Source organism: Eufriesea mexicana, unplaced genomic scaffold, assembly GCF_001483705.2.
Source record: "Eufriesea mexicana isolate 0111107269 unplaced genomic scaffold, ASM148370v2 scaffold752, whole genome shotgun sequence".
Taxonomy (NCBI): domain Eukaryota; kingdom Metazoa; phylum Arthropoda; class Insecta; order Hymenoptera; family Apidae; genus Eufriesea; species Eufriesea mexicana.
Window position 1 is genome coordinate 105,372 of NW_016908891.1, and position 15,886 is coordinate 121,257.

Genomic DNA, 15,886 nt, shown 5'->3' on the forward strand with positions numbered 1-15,886 from the left:
CTCTCGCGATTCATTAGCTCCGTCGGGATTAACGGCCGATCCTCGCGACTCTACTCGATTTATGGGCCTCACTCCACCTGGGGAGTTCGTCAGATCTGGGCTCTTGGCGTGGTTAGTAATTCGGACGGACAGCTGATGCGTCGTGCTAATTGAGAATGGTCACGTGATGCTGGGGATACGTCTCAGGAAATGGTGCCTGTTGACGCTTCCGGGAGACCGTGTCATCGGGTAAGTGACTCGTTTCGCTGATCTCGATTGAGATCAGGGAAGATACATCGCGGTGGCCGCGCCATCTTGCCACTTTTTTCAAACTCCTACCTAAGCGATCTTCCCTTGCAGTACCTCCAAGAGCTAGTTTCTCCTTTCGTTTACTTCCACCTCTATCCCATATTCCGCTTTCACTCGTTAGCTATGTTCCCTGCAGTGTCATCCTCAGCTATAACAGCGGGTCTTAACAGAGGTGCCTGACATCGCGGTAGATATGACTGACAGCGAATCTTCGATACCATAAACGGTATTCAAATTTACAACGCGTTTTAATAGAACACGCGAATAAATATATTCCAAAAACCGGTCACTATTTCCACCCAAGAAAGCCTCCCCCGGGTCCCTTTGGACATCCTGCGGGCCCAACAGTTGCAAAAAGTCCGTGGCCCGTTCGCCACCTACGATGCTTGGCCGAAAGATGCGATCCCGGTGCGAAGAGGGGCAGACGTCATCGCCGGCGTCGTTATCGTGCCCATAATCGTCATGGTGGCCGGTGACCGGCGTCATCCGGCTAATGGCAGAGCCTCGAACATCTCACCGTTTAACGACTCGCCGGATCAGCAGGTCGTGTGTTTTCTTAACGACACCACGGGCTCGAGGAACCGCGGCAACATATAATCAACACATTTTTATGTCCCGCAGCCAAACTCCACTCTACTGAATGGCGAAGCACACGCTCTCTCCATCCGCCTTACACCGTGGCTCTTCGTCTCTCTTTCTTTCTCTCTGCCCAGCTATCTCGCTCCATCTCTCTCTTTCTTGCTCTTTCTCTCGCTTGCTTTTTTTCCTCTCCTGTTCTGGTTCGCGAAGACGGAGGAGAGAGAGAGGAGCCAGCGAAATTACTCGACCACCTTGGGCGCCACGTCGCGCGCGCGCGCTCGCGCTGCCTTCTCTCGCAATTTGCCAATGGAGGGCCCCACGGACCCACGGAGATCGTTCATTTGCATTTTACGATTTTTCGAAGTGAAATTAACGCGGCGCCTTCCGCTCCCCACGAGCCTTTCTCTTTCTGCGGTGTCTCGTGACACCCGGCCACACCGACCCAGAAAACCACCGCTTGCGAAATTCGGGGCCCGTGGAAACTGGTCCTCTAAGAATGCTAGGTGTGAAGGAAACTACACTGCCGATGAGACGATAACGAGAAATTCCTTTTTTACGTACAGTGGAACGTAATATGGACATCTGAGAAACAATTGATCAGCGAGATCAGGAAGAAGATGTCACGAGGTCTCTGTGAAAAAGGGAAGGCACCAATCGAAGAGATTACACCATCCTAGATCACCCACGTAACGGATTGTCTATTATTAATTGCCGAGATACTCTTGCCTGTTACGTGTCAGCTGACGACCACTCGTTCCGCCATGTAAAAGTACCACGAAACATCGAGTTGGGTGGTCTAGCATATTGGAAGAGAGGATCTTCGGACATGCTCGATACGGATTGGAATACACGGGCCCAGAATTTAGTCGGTTTCCAGAAGTGCCTGTTCAATTTTATGGAGCACGAGAATCTGTGGGAATGAGGCGAAATCAGTCACTCCCAGCGTTCCCTCTTTTTCTCTCACGGGGAACGTTCCCTTGGAGCTGGCGGAATTACATCACCGGTTCAGAACACGCGGTTGGGCCCGCCATTAAATCAAAATCCACATTCCCGAACGCGCGATCGGCCCTTCTAACCATAATGCTACCATAACTCGGAATATTCATGAGAATCGGGCATTACAATGGAGCATCCTGGTGACTCGTAGAAACAAAGAGAAATTCCGAGAAAAGTCTAGCCCAGTTAGAAAGGGGAGCAAAGAGTGAGATGTAACAAATTTATACGATCGGCTGTTAGAGGAATATCTAATATGGCGTAAACTGGTCGGAGGTCACGCTCGGCAGATGGTCGATAAATGTCGAAAATTTGTCAAGGGAGAAAGGAACGGAGGAACAAAATGGTAGCAGCCTGTTCGATGGCTGTTCCGCGAACGGCCCAGGAAGCAGTTTTACGAGGATCGGTCACCGTTCGGTCGTGGCAGCAGTCCGATTATCTCGTTTCCACGGAATGACCGAGAAATGCTACCTTAGAAAACGAGGAGGTGGACCTGGGCCCGAGCGGGGCCGCATAAAAATCGCGCGGAATTGCCGGTTACGGGTTGGACCCTTCAGCCACGAATTCGTCGCTCGTGGTGCCCCCATTTCTCGTCCATTTTTCTCGCGTTATACCGTTGTTGTCCGCCACGCGTGAAACCTACCACTGTTCACTTTGCGTTCGTAATACGAATATTTAGACGGGTCCATTTTTAATCGGACACCATTTTTAAATACTACGTCTTCGCGACACAAGACTTTGTTCTTACGAGCTTGACAGGGGGTTATTGAATCGGTCAATGTGATACCGGAAGTCTTATTTTGAAAAAAGGTGCTTTCAGTAAAATAGATTTATTCACTTTTGTCATATCTCTCTAATTATCGTTGCTTATATAGTTATTGGTACCACGAGCTTCTTGGACTGTGTGCACGTGCTTAGTAGTTGTAACGAATGATAAACATGTGAATTAATAATCAGTAGATGATAATTTAGGGTTCTCTGATACCGTGGTATTTTGTATCATAAAGTCCCCAAACTCGGGCAAGTGATCCTGCTATATTACGTACACGTCGTAGATCGGTAACCCCAGTGTTAGGCAACCCTTTTATCCCGTCTTTCTATCTCTGGGATTCATTAAATCTGGGCTTAGGATACGAAAACTAATAGAGCAACATTTGCTCGTGTAACTCAAAGTCTAACCTGCATTAAAATTCAACCTGGCAAGCGGCTGTAATTAAAAACGGTACCACTGATCAGGAACAAACCGAGATCAGGTCTCGGAGACTCGAAAAGCGCTCTAAGTCACGCGTCGATCGTACGGTTAAGGACACGAGCGTTTGGTTCGCGATGTGAGGTCCGACATTCGTGATCGAAGGATGAACGAGGCACGGGACACAGGACGAAGCTCGAAGCTTGTTACGCGATAGTTACCGAAGCATTGGCGTAATCAACCGGGTAAGTACCCAGGGAAACCTTAGCCTATCGGAAATTCTGAACGTGCAATCGAATCAGTTCGTTCCAAAGTCTTCTGGAGGATCGATGCACTTCGCTCTCCTACACGAGATCTCGCCCTTGGATATCGGAGAACAAAGATTTAGTCGAATTCCGCCTCGCGGAGATTCTAAGGAGCAGCCCCGCTAAATCGTACAAGTTTCAAGAGGCGGAGAGAAAAAGCCGTGGTCGCTCAATTAACCTCGATAATTAGCAAAAATCGCGGTTCCCTGCGGGTACGCGGGATCTTCGAGACGAATTCGGAAAGAAGGAGAACTTGGCCGCTAAGAAAGGCAACTTTGGCCGTCGTCCAGGGAGCGCGGGGAAGCCCAAGTTCGTTTCGAATTAATTAGCCGAAAGGGAAGCCGCGAGGCTCCTCATAATTCTCCCACTCTAACCTCTACTAGGACAATCGATAACAGATATCTATAAAACCTAACCTCTACTAAGACAATCGATAGACGATATCTATAAAACCTAACGTCTACTAAGACAATCGATAAACGATATCTATAAAACCTAACCTCTACTAAAACAATCGATAAACGATATCTATAAAACCTAACCTCAACGCTTCAATCGAGACACTGTAGCCAAGCTACGTTTCAAATGCACCGACAAATTTCCACTTGTTAGTGGAAAGACTGACGAAATGGAAAAGCGAAGGACGCTAGAGGACTAGTGTGAAAAACGCAATCCTCTGGGACGATTGCGCCCAAAAAAGAAAGTTTTACCGGAAACTCCAGGGGCAGCCGGAGGACTTCGCTTCCCGCCGCTGACCCGGCGATTATCCTGTCGACACCGCTTCATCACCCCACGGTGACACGCCTCTTGGTCCTTGGGCGAAGCCACGAGTCACCGCCGTGATCCGCCATTGCGGCTCTCGCTCTTGCACCCCTTCCCACCCCTCCGTCCCCTCTGTCCCTTTGATTCCCGGCTTTTTTGTTCTCGCTCTCCCACCCCCCGGGGCTGGTTCGCGCGATTCCGCGCGTTAGTTAAGCCGTGCCGCCGGCCGCACCACCTTTTCCTCTCTCTGCGTTAAAGTCGTTCGAGCGGGCAGGAGCGTACGCGCGTGCGACGCCGGATCGCGTGGGTAAAACGCGGCCCGCCGGGGGCGTGGCGGCTCCCTGGTGGTCCGTCACTGGCCTGGCCTCCGGTTCCTGCGTGGGCATCGCGAGGAAACCTCCGGGGAACGCGTCTTCCGAGGTACCCCCTTTGGTATCGGGTTAACCAACAAGGGTTGGGACATTCATGAGAATTTTGTGGATTATTCCATGTCATCAATTGACTTGGCATAGGTCTCGAAGTGGATGATTGGAGCTTTGTCCGCGATTTGATCAATATAATTATAATTACTAAAATTATAGATCTCAGGTGAACCAAATAGAACCAATGACTTTTGAGGGAGACTGTACAGGACTCAGAACTGCTCTCTGTGCATCTAAATGCAACGCTATCGAACTCCCCGGTACTAAGGCCCCTAATCTCGGAATCTATGACAAGTGTACCTAAATGAAGTATAACATTAAGCAGAGTTATTCCGAGAACTCTAAAACCCTGTGAAAGCCTTTCTACCAGTAAATATCGCTTCACTCAATCCCGGAAGTTCGAGAGTTCGAGCCTTGCGAGTGTTCCAAGGAAGGCGTTCGCTAGTCTCGGCGCTTCGATTCCCTCGATAATGGCGGCTCTTCGTTTCCCTTTTCACGAGGTCAGAAGCTGGAACGTTTGGCGAAGACGCGTCGCGTCGGAGATCTCAATCTCGCCGGATCACGATCCGCTATTAATAACCACGAATACGGCCGAGATGGCTAATTGACCGCGGCGCTGTCCATTAGGCCGTCCTTTCGGCCATTTCCCCGAGGCTTCCCGCGCGACTTCGCTCGATTCATCTGTCCGTCGCGCGTACCGGCTCGTCTATCCTCGCTCACCGACATGCTTCGAAGCGGATTCCAGCGGGAACGACGACGAAAACGACGCGCTCGCGTCCCAGAAATCGTAAAAGGTAAGCTCCCGATGCCGATCGCGGAACCGACCACGGGCACGGTTTTTATTTTGCGTAATTAGGGGTTGTCGACGGGAGGAAACGGCCACTGTGAAGCCTACGACGAACAGAGCACCGGGTATCGAAACGTCGAATCTGCGTTAGAAGTTGCGCTCGAGGATTATGGCGGAATTGGAATGTCGATTGGGCGCTGGCTACCAATTCGTAGCTCACTGAAGGAGCGCATCGACAGGGCCCCGCGGTAGTTAAGGTCAGGGTTAAGTGATTTCGTATTCCGCATAAGGGAAATTTCATTTTCACCCTATTCGTGTGCTCCAAGCGTCGCAAGTATGATGTCCCATACAGTAAACTTCGGATAATCTGGTATTCGAGATGTCTATCATGATCTATAATGTCTATAATGCGTTATAAACGTCATTTGGTAGCCATCATGAGCCTCATCTTGCACCAAACGTGTAGCAGCATTGAATTCTGGAAGTACTAATATTATACACGGTTGCTTTTCCTTAATTTTCCTCCTTCTTGTCTCATTACAGGTACAGTCTAGCGTGGAAGTCTCGAGCATACCAGATTATCGGAAACCTACTGTATAAAGGACAATAGATTCATATTTTTGATCATGCAAAGTACGAATAGAAATCGCAGTGGCGTCAACGCAAATAATGGTGCAACTCGATCAAATACGAGTATAGAATACACTCTGCTTACTTACGGTCCGATGATTCCCTGGATCGTCTTGCGATTCATTATTGGACACCGTTGTTAACGATGGATCCGCACAGTTTGCCCTCGCAACCGATTCCAACGCTCCGGTGACCGCGACCCGTGCGACTCGGTATCTCGCAGAAGCATCGCGTGGGCTGATGGCAGGTGGGAAGATCAAGGGGTGTGCACCAGGAAATATTCCTCTCGCGGACCTGCAATTAGAACGGACGCGACGTGGGTGAGTAAAGGTGGACGGTAAATCAGCCGCGCTCAAGCTGCGACGGCCTCGGGAGGAAGACGAGCATCTGCAGAGATCGGGGAGATGAGAACGCTGCATCAGGTGCCGCGTTGCATCGGGCTTGGAAAAAGTTTCCACGACATTTTCTTAGAATGGCAAAGGATTGTTAACTCTTATCGGACGCTAGCTTTTTATACGCGAGTCTCAATAGGTCGTAGCTGGTTTCGGTAAATATGCGAAAAATTTCCGTCTTGTCACCTCCCACATGACGTACGACCGCAGCGACAGAGTACTATTGTCACGTGAGAGGTGACTTACGACCGATAAGGGTTAATATCTCGCGAAAGAAGAGGAGATAACTAGTCTACTCTATTGCCACTGAGAAATTTGTGAAATACGTGGCCGATCGATATTTACAGTAGATAGAGAAATTGTTCTTAACTCGTTATCTTACCATTTAAGTTCCGATAGCGCGTGCCATAGTCAACAGCAATGTCGGTCACACGTGGAAACACGTCGAGCCATTCCGTGCGAACTCGGCGAAGAATAACACGCAACTGAAACAGGAAAATAATTGAGAGACAAAGACCTCGGCGAAAATTGACGTCGACCTGTGATGTTTACGTTTGGCCCTATCTACGTACCATGCTCCACACCTATGATACTCGTGTTTGGCCAGGTCTCCTTACCGTGAGTCTCACGCGATATTGTAAACGAAGAGTTTAACGTTCTGTCTTATGTTGGTCCTCCAAAATAAATGAACTATACAAGTGAGAATAATATTCGACGAGCATGTAAACAGTTGACGGAATACTACTTGCTACACGTATTCTGAGGAACCCTGTAACAACAAGGCTATTTGGACGAACTAAATATACTTTAGCGAATTCCATAAACGATACCCTCTACCATAAATCTACACGTAACGAATCGGAGAATTTCTTACCACCCCAGACAGATACACGTATTTGTAAAATTTAGCAAATCTCGTCACATATCTACCGACCACATACGTCGAAAAATTAATCACCCCAGTCCCATTCTGGCGCCAATAACCGTAGGGGCGTGACATCGAGGATCAGCAAACCATCCGACACAATAAAACCAGCCAAATAACGACTTACAAATTCGTCACGGTGGTGATAAACGGTGGAAGATCGAGGCACCACCCTTAACAGACGCTCCCTGACAAATAGACGAGGCCTGGCTCGGGGTGCGAGGGTGAGGAGACTCCTAGGCGAATTCATAGACGGCCAGGAATGCGCAATATTGTCGGCAGTCTGTCACACATTCGATCCGGTCAGCCTTCGAGATAAGGTGTGCGCGCGCGCACAAGATCGTGGTCGTTTTATTACACGCGTCCCGCGGTGGCCCGCAGATGTATCAGACAATAAACTACGGCCTGTTTGGGATTTGTGGGCCGCATATTAATCTTGCCGTATTTATGTGTCGGTCCTCCGCAGAAAAAGCGGCCTCTGGATCACCAGCAGACGAGGGAGCGCGCTCGCGCGCGCACGCCCGCGACGAAAGCATCGATTTCAGATAAAATCGAGGTTTACCCCTGAAAAAAAGGGATTCGTCAGTAAACGACCGGACTGAGGATTGTTAAAGTGTGGGTTATATCGGACACGCTTGCCCCGCTTTACTGGACGAGTTTTGTTTTTGGGCTTAGTAGGTGGTCCTTCTTCAGGCGGGGGAGGAACATCGGTTTCGGGGTTGCGAAGAATTGGATATTGTATTCCGTGGACGATAGTCGATCCTGTAAAGAATTGTATCTGATTATTATATTTTATAACAGAGTCCGGAGCCTGAGAACAGGTGGTATTGTTACTTCCTTTTCTTTTCCATAACTTGGAGAAGATTAATTATAATCTACAATAACGTTTAATAGAAAAATAAGAGACTTCTAAATATTTTAAGTAGTCGTATTGAACTTCTTTTCTTGAAGAGTCAGTGTACCGTTGGCTGGACCAATTGGGGATGTATCGACTTGTCCTTTAAAGAATTCTTTATTTCATCTCTCTCGTGCACTTCTTGAACATTCCGTGGCCCTCTTGATGATACTCAAAGGAAAGGACGTCAAGGTACATGCATTAGAAAGAAGTTGGATCAGGACGCTGTTCGTTGTCCGATTTGCGTTTTTCGTTGAGCAGGTGCGCATCGACGTTATGTTAATGGGCGTTCAGGAGATTTCGGTTAACCATATGCTATCCAATGAGGGTGGAGGAGCGTGGAGAGAGGGCAGAAATACTAATAGAAGCCGTTCGCAGAAGCAAGTTCGAATAAACGGTGCCCCATCCAGCGAGGTCTAATCATTTCTGGGCGCCTAAGAAACGCTGGAACGGAAGCCAATTTGTAAATTGCCTCGATAAACCACCAAACCGATGCTGAATTTGTGGTTGAACAGCTCTCCACTCAGCTTCTAGCTAATGGCTATACCAAGGGCCTTTTTTTATTGCATCGTTTTCTTGTAATTATAGGGGTTTCTGTATTTTAGCTAGTGGTGGAAGCTCGTATTGGAGATTCTAATATTTATCGTTTATCCTTTAATAATTATAACTAAAGTAGATATACTTCTTGAAGGTTCCTGGCAAAAAGAAATTCAATTCAATAACCAACATTCGATAAATTATTTTTCATTAACATACCCGATACCACCACCAAGCTGTGACGAGTACAATATTTGCCCCCTTTTACCTACTCCCTTTTAAAGAGTAGTTAACACTTCTGAAACATTTTCTTCGTTGTTCCACCACCTTACTAAGGCACCTCGCCATAATCATAAGAAACATTTTCTCTTTTGCACACGAATGTCAAGGAGTGGTGTTCTGCGAATGCCTGCACGATCGACCGATAAAAATCAAGTTATCTCGCTGTTCCGCCACGAGAAGCCGCGTAACGCATGCGCTGACGCCATTAGAATATCGTGGCCGCATACCGTGGTCCCAAAAACGAATGCCAGCCAAGGGAAAAGGGGTGACAGGGCCGCCCGAAATGGAAGGGGTTGGCAGGATTGCCGGCGCCTTTGACCGGGAACCCCGTGGCGCGCGACATGCCTCGTCTGACCGCCATTTAGCGTGAACCTGTCTCCAGTGCGAGCCACTCCACTCCGAACTGACCGTTTCGTTTTCGAAAACGGAATGTTTTGTCCTGTGACGAAGAGTTTTCGCCATGGAAAATAAAATGGAAAATACATTTCAAATTAATATTGTCGCAATGTTATTAATTCCTCGGATAATGAATGTCAGAAATATGAGACATGAATTATTTCGCGAAATACCTGCTTATTTACCAGCAAGATTAGGCCATCATTTTTTAAATACCTCATACGGTAATGATAGTTACTGTCGAAGAACTTGCTGCTTGTTATCGGTACAAAAATATCGAGTCGCAAATATTCCAGCTAGCTTATATCAGATGACACCGTTACAGATGGCGCTAGTGTAAATCCTAGAAAAATAGGAATGGACTGGCTAAATAAAGGTATAATTGCATCGATATTAAAATACTTATTGGAATAATTTAGTTAACAGAGTCACCTTGACTTTAGCAATTACCTAGACGATCTAGCGAGCAAAACGGGGCGACGTCGTCTTGCTTGGCAAAGTGCTGCCAGGATGCTACTCCATTCCGCCCACGCGAAGTCGAGTCTGATCCCGTGGTTCGCCGGTCGAAATTTCTGTGTGTTTGTTGAGCGGCGGTAGTAGGTCCCGGAGTTATGTTACGGCTGGCCATAAACGAAATGAGAAAACTGTCCGGCCGCCGTTGAAAAATCTCCGCGGAATACAAATGCTTGATTTTTTCGGGCGGCGCTCGCTTTTTGTCGGCCGCGCCTACGAAGCTTTTTTCGGCCCCCGGCCGAACATTCTGCCTTCGACAAATGATACGCTGATCGTAACCCGAGAGCATGACAATAATAATAATAATATTAAAAGTATTGATAATAATAGTAATAATAGTTATCAAGACACTGTCAGATGTATATCAAATCCATAATTAATTCAGAATCACGACATTGGATTTAATCAAAACATGTGTGATGAGACATAAATACAGACCTAAGGAAATGAAACTTTGGATCAAAAGCAAAGAAAGAGATTATAGTTATCTTCTATAAATTGATGATTAATTTGAATTTAATCATCTTTATCGTGCAAATGTCCAGTATGGAAACACTCCTACACACGACGTTTCCTCGACCAAATCTCAAAAGGATACCAGACTGTCATCGTACACCGTCTTCAGCCATCCATCAAATCCCCTCCACTGAGGCATATCGAGCGTTTCCAAATTAACCAATAAATTAACAAAACTCTCAGGGACAGTCGGTCTTGAATACGGGACCCGTCGATCGGAGGCTTTTCTTTCGATTCATGGCTCGCAATTAATCTCGATCTTGTTCCCGTAGCATGCTGCCGTAGGCCTGCGTGGTCGTTAATTCGGCGCTGACGAAGGCACCCGACGGTGTGGTGGGGCGGACGGGAGCGGGAGGGGATTGGGCCCGCTTTCGGGGCCCCGTTCCGCTTGTAAGAAGCGAACACGATGACATTCGTACCGGGGCCCGAGAAAACGAGTCGGGCTACATGGAAGCCTACACGAGCGAACGGACGATTCGGAATCAGATGTTATCTTTGACGAGGGCTGCCGCTGGTGGGGGGAAGCCGGGGGCCCTTTCTCGGTGCCCCGCGCCAAGATACGGATCTCCTTGGCGCCACCGTCTCCCGGGCCCTTCGCCACGGGGCCACGCAAGTAGCGATGGCCACTCCATTCCTCTATTTTTCGACCTTGCGAACTTTCGTGCAGTTTAATTGCACCTCGACCGAGTTAGTTGCCTCATGATTGTTACCGATGTTTGTGGTAAAGTACTTGTTCAGGTATTGTACGTAACTTTTCCTTGTATAACTTTGAATGATATCCTTTAAACTTAAATCTTTCTCCTTTTGTTAGTATTTGGAAAACATACTCTATAAAATTCCTTGTACTCCTGAAACAAACAAAAAAATATTGGAATATAATTCACTATACATCTTTAAAGACTTGTCTGAAATACCAACAATAAAACAGCGTCACAAATTGTCGTACATCCACATGGTCTTCACCTCTTTAAGAGTAACCGCTTACACATTCTCTACCTTCTGCTTTCTTCTTAGTCTTGTACCATCCATAAACGATCATTTCCCACATTCCACTAACGAACGGTAGAAAACAAAAAGTCCCAGCGATCGTACCAGGTGATTCGTGGTCTCTTCAGTCCATCACTACGACAACCGGGCTGCTGTCGGAGCCCCGAAAAGCCGACTTTCGAGGGCCCTAAACGCGGTTTAAGCGTAACCGATACCCCAGCGGGGGTCCCAGCACCGGTCCTCTTTGCGTCCGCCATCGAAAATTCGTTTCGACGATTGACAACGGCACCGAACGAACGAACGATGAGGGACGACCGACTAAACGAACGATTCCACCGGTTTTCCTTTCCCCGGGTCCTCGCGTTCGTTATCGTGGGCACGCGTGTTGCCTGTAACCTGGATGATCCTCCGTATCGAGGGATCGATCGAAGCCGGATATGTCCGCTTGAATTTACCGTCGGGACACCGTGTTCCAGCCGTATCCTGAAGACGTTAATCCGCCTGGACCGTGAGTTATCGTCCTCCCGCGCGAGGGAAACGCGGTTAATTTGCCGCCCAGAGACGATGCTTTTCGTGATACGGAGGCAGATGGCAGTTCCGGCACGAAGGCTAGGGCAAAATGAAAGCGGAAGATTATTTTATTTTAGATAATGAAACTTATGGCAATGGTAGAAGTTTCCTGAAAAAAGTTGGAAACTCTTTATAGCGATATCTACATTATTAAAGTAAAGGGGTTTTACGAAAGTAAATAACAATACCCTCGTAGATATTACCTACAGTACGTTTAATGTATTTCCAATGAATAGATCAATGGTCTAATTGCTTTGAGTATTAAATATTTTTAAATAATAGTTTCATAAATTATATATTTCATCTTACTGCTAAATCCTCATCTTCGATACCTGAAAAAAATTATAAAATTCAGTTAAAACTGTTGGAAGTAGGAGAAAAAAATTGCAAACTAAAGAACACTTCACAAATCGAGTTTATAGTTGAAAGCTCGAGCAGACGAGATTTTAATAAACGCATCTAACGCTGCGGCGGTTCGAACAATAGAAAATTGCACGTACGGTATGCATCGGCATGGTTGAGCAGATACAGCGTATAATTTAGTAACAGGGGCCGGGGGGTTCCATGCAAATATCGAGAACAATGAAACGACGAGGCTCGCATTAATTAAGTCGTAAGCAGAATAGGAGACGTTCTTCGATTCGTTGATCGAGCGTCGTCGTCGCTCGCTCCGGCTCGCGAGGAGAGCCGAGTTAATTGGCTCTCTAACCAAATAATTGACAGTAAGTAGGAAATGAGAAGTTATTCCTCGTAGGAGTTGTTTGTCGTCTCCCACTTTTCTTTGCCAGTCGCTATCGCGAATCGACTCCAGCGAATTAACGAGCGAACGTCGTAATTAACCGCCGTCAGGGAATCAGAACCCCCTCTCTTACCCGATGTCGAAAGTTCTTAGAATTCATCGAGTTCAGCTGATCCTAACCGTCGTTCAATGAATGTTAGATGTTTCTTAGATCTCGAATCTGCTCGACTATGCCTCTTTCCGAAGATTATCTTTCATCGAGATAAACGAATCATTCGAGGAAGAGGACCTGGCCGCGCGAAAAACAGGATTTACAGGGACCGATAATTGGTAGATAATCTCTTCAAACTTGTCCTCTTCCAGAATGGTCACCGTCTGCGGCAGAAATTGTCGCAATAAGCTTATCGTTACCTCAGAGGATTTTCCTAGTCTCCAATGAATGGTACCCCTCTGCATACAATCATTCTTCAATGTAATCCTGGTAAACCAGACTTGCGGTAAACAATCCTAAGTCCGGATTTACTATATCGTCTGCGATTGTAATAAGACTGTACTTCCAATGGGCACCTGAAAGACTCTTCTAAAATAGGTCTAACTTTAACAAAAATAATGTAATCAACCATGTTCGACGTATTTTCTCTGTGTTTGTTGAAGAAATATCTATACATTTACAAACACGAAGATATAGAAATGGAGGGATATTATAATTAAGGGGAAAACAGGCGACGGTCATAATGGTCATGAAAAGAAGAGACTGGCGCCGTTGAAGATGACCAGGAAAACGCCCAGTCTAGGTAAGATGACGTTGTAAATATTTTCTGTCATCGGCCGGCTCTGTGTTAGGACCCAGGTCTTGTCTTCGCTTTAATAAAGGTACTGGCAGCATGGGTACCTCTTTGGAAAGTGCGTCACCTGAGCCTGGTATCGGACACTGATGGTGCGGATAGCGGCGCTTTGTGTCTTTCGTGTACCCCTCTTGCCCAAAAAGATCACCGCTCTCAAAAGACCTGCCCTCGCCATTCATCACTTCGCGCTTTCTGTCCGGGAGCGCAGTGAAAAAGTCAATCCGTAGATTCGATGTCTAGACATTACTTGATCGTGAGGGAAAGCAGAAAGACTCTGAAAAATAGGGAAAAAATTGTAATAAAGTATTTTGATGAACTTTTCCTAAAATTTTCTTTATCCATGTCTTCATTGTAACTAGATATCATACTTGCAAGCGATTCTCAGGCTGAGAAATGCAGTTTTTGCTACATGTTACATTAGAACTACAATGGTCTAATAGCGTCCGATCAAGGCTTCCGATTGCAAAACCCCTTGCTTCCCTTCCTTAACATGCATCGAGAACGAGAGTCAAAGCTCGTCGGGACGTAAATTCGCTCATTTGTACTTGCAACACTCCGCACAAGATCGCCAACGTAAAAGGCGCGCTCGCGCCATTCCGAATGTCCGGCGTCCTTTATATCGAGGCGGCAGAAAAGGTAATTTGCAGATTCCAACGAACAGGTTTCAACCGAACACACAGTCGGGGTGCTAATTTGTCCCGACGCGGAGATAAGGATCTGGCAAAAAAGTTCAACACAAAACGAAGCAATTAAAATGATAATGCGACCAGCCGGGGACATCTTTTATTAGCGTTCTAGCGGAACTCTATGAAGACCATCGTCGACTTCATGGTGGAATCTAAATCGTAAACAGTTTCGTTAAGATCGATCCAAATACCTAACAATTAAATTTATATCCTTGTTTTAATCCACGGGTCGGTAAATCATTCTCACGTTCCTTAGCCCATATTTCTTCCAAAATTCCACATCCAATACCAACAAGTTATACCTTAGAACAAAATTGTTCATTCCCATTCGTTTAAGAGTTACTTTCCATCGGATTTTTCATCTTCCATTCTCGTCCAAATAATTCAAAAATCCATTTACATATTTAATCGATTCATTCTCAAGATTCTTCACCTTCCCAACGTCGATACGTCACAACCCAGCTTCAGAAAGTTCGTCAGACTTCTCTGATCTCCGTCCTCGGCCAGTGAGGGTAGGACGGAGTAACGTTTACCTGGCTGACGACGGCGGCGACGCCTTTGTCTCCGAGACCCTGAGGATAATTAAAAACCGAGTAAAACCGAGCGGGCAGAATGCGCAGCAGTCGGTAAATCTGCTTGGAAAGGGACACAGAAGAGAGAAGATCGTATCTCGAATTTACACCCATCAGCCGCCACCTTGTTCCAGCCACCTTCATCCATCTACTTGCGTGTAACCAGTCGCCGGATCCTTGGCCCTCGATGATGGCCACGATACGCCGTTGCTCGACGCTGTAAAACCCGATGTTCGACAGCAGTTCGGCCATCGGGCTACACGTAAATATCCGGCATGGAACGTGGATCTACCGGTACATCATCCAGCCTCCTTTCTTTCCGCCTGATCGCTGGAATTCAACGACAAACGCGTTTTTCGTTCCTCAAGATCTTTTCCAACGATTCCTTCCCGATCTCGGCGTTCCTTCTTCTTCGGATGCTTTACAGTGTCGCGTGAAAATTGAAATTCGAGCTGAAAAGACCCTCCATCTTGGCCCGTGCACCGGTGTGACGAGTTTATTAAAATGGTTGCTCGTTAAGACACCAGATGGGAGTCGATACTGGAGTCTTGTTCTTTGGTCCAAGATCAATTTATTTAAGGTTTTGTTCGATAAGTTTAACAGGTTGTTCAGGATTCTTTAGGTTGATTAACTACTGGAACAAAATAAAATAAAGGTAATGTAAAACCTACAACCTACACATACAAATACATTTGTGTTATTTTATAATCCTGCCTATTTTCTAAGACTATATGGATTATACTTTCCCATGATAACGTCCCTAATCGGTTTCATTAATCTGAACAAGAACAAATTGAAATCACATCTGGAACGGACAAAAGCAGATTAAAAAGACCGTAACACGGTAGAGTCAAGACTACGCCGGAAATCGATGTCACTTTTCCTCCGGAAGTTCCGATATGCTGGTTTCGTGGCGATGTGCAGTGGCTTATGATTGAGGCGACGCTATTTGTCATTAGAAGAGGACAGCGAGCCTCATTATTCGAATAATTAAAGCTTATTATATGATGTAGCGGCGCTCGTTATCTAACCGGTTTCGTCGATGCGCGTCGCAGATAAACTTATCTGTCGTGTAG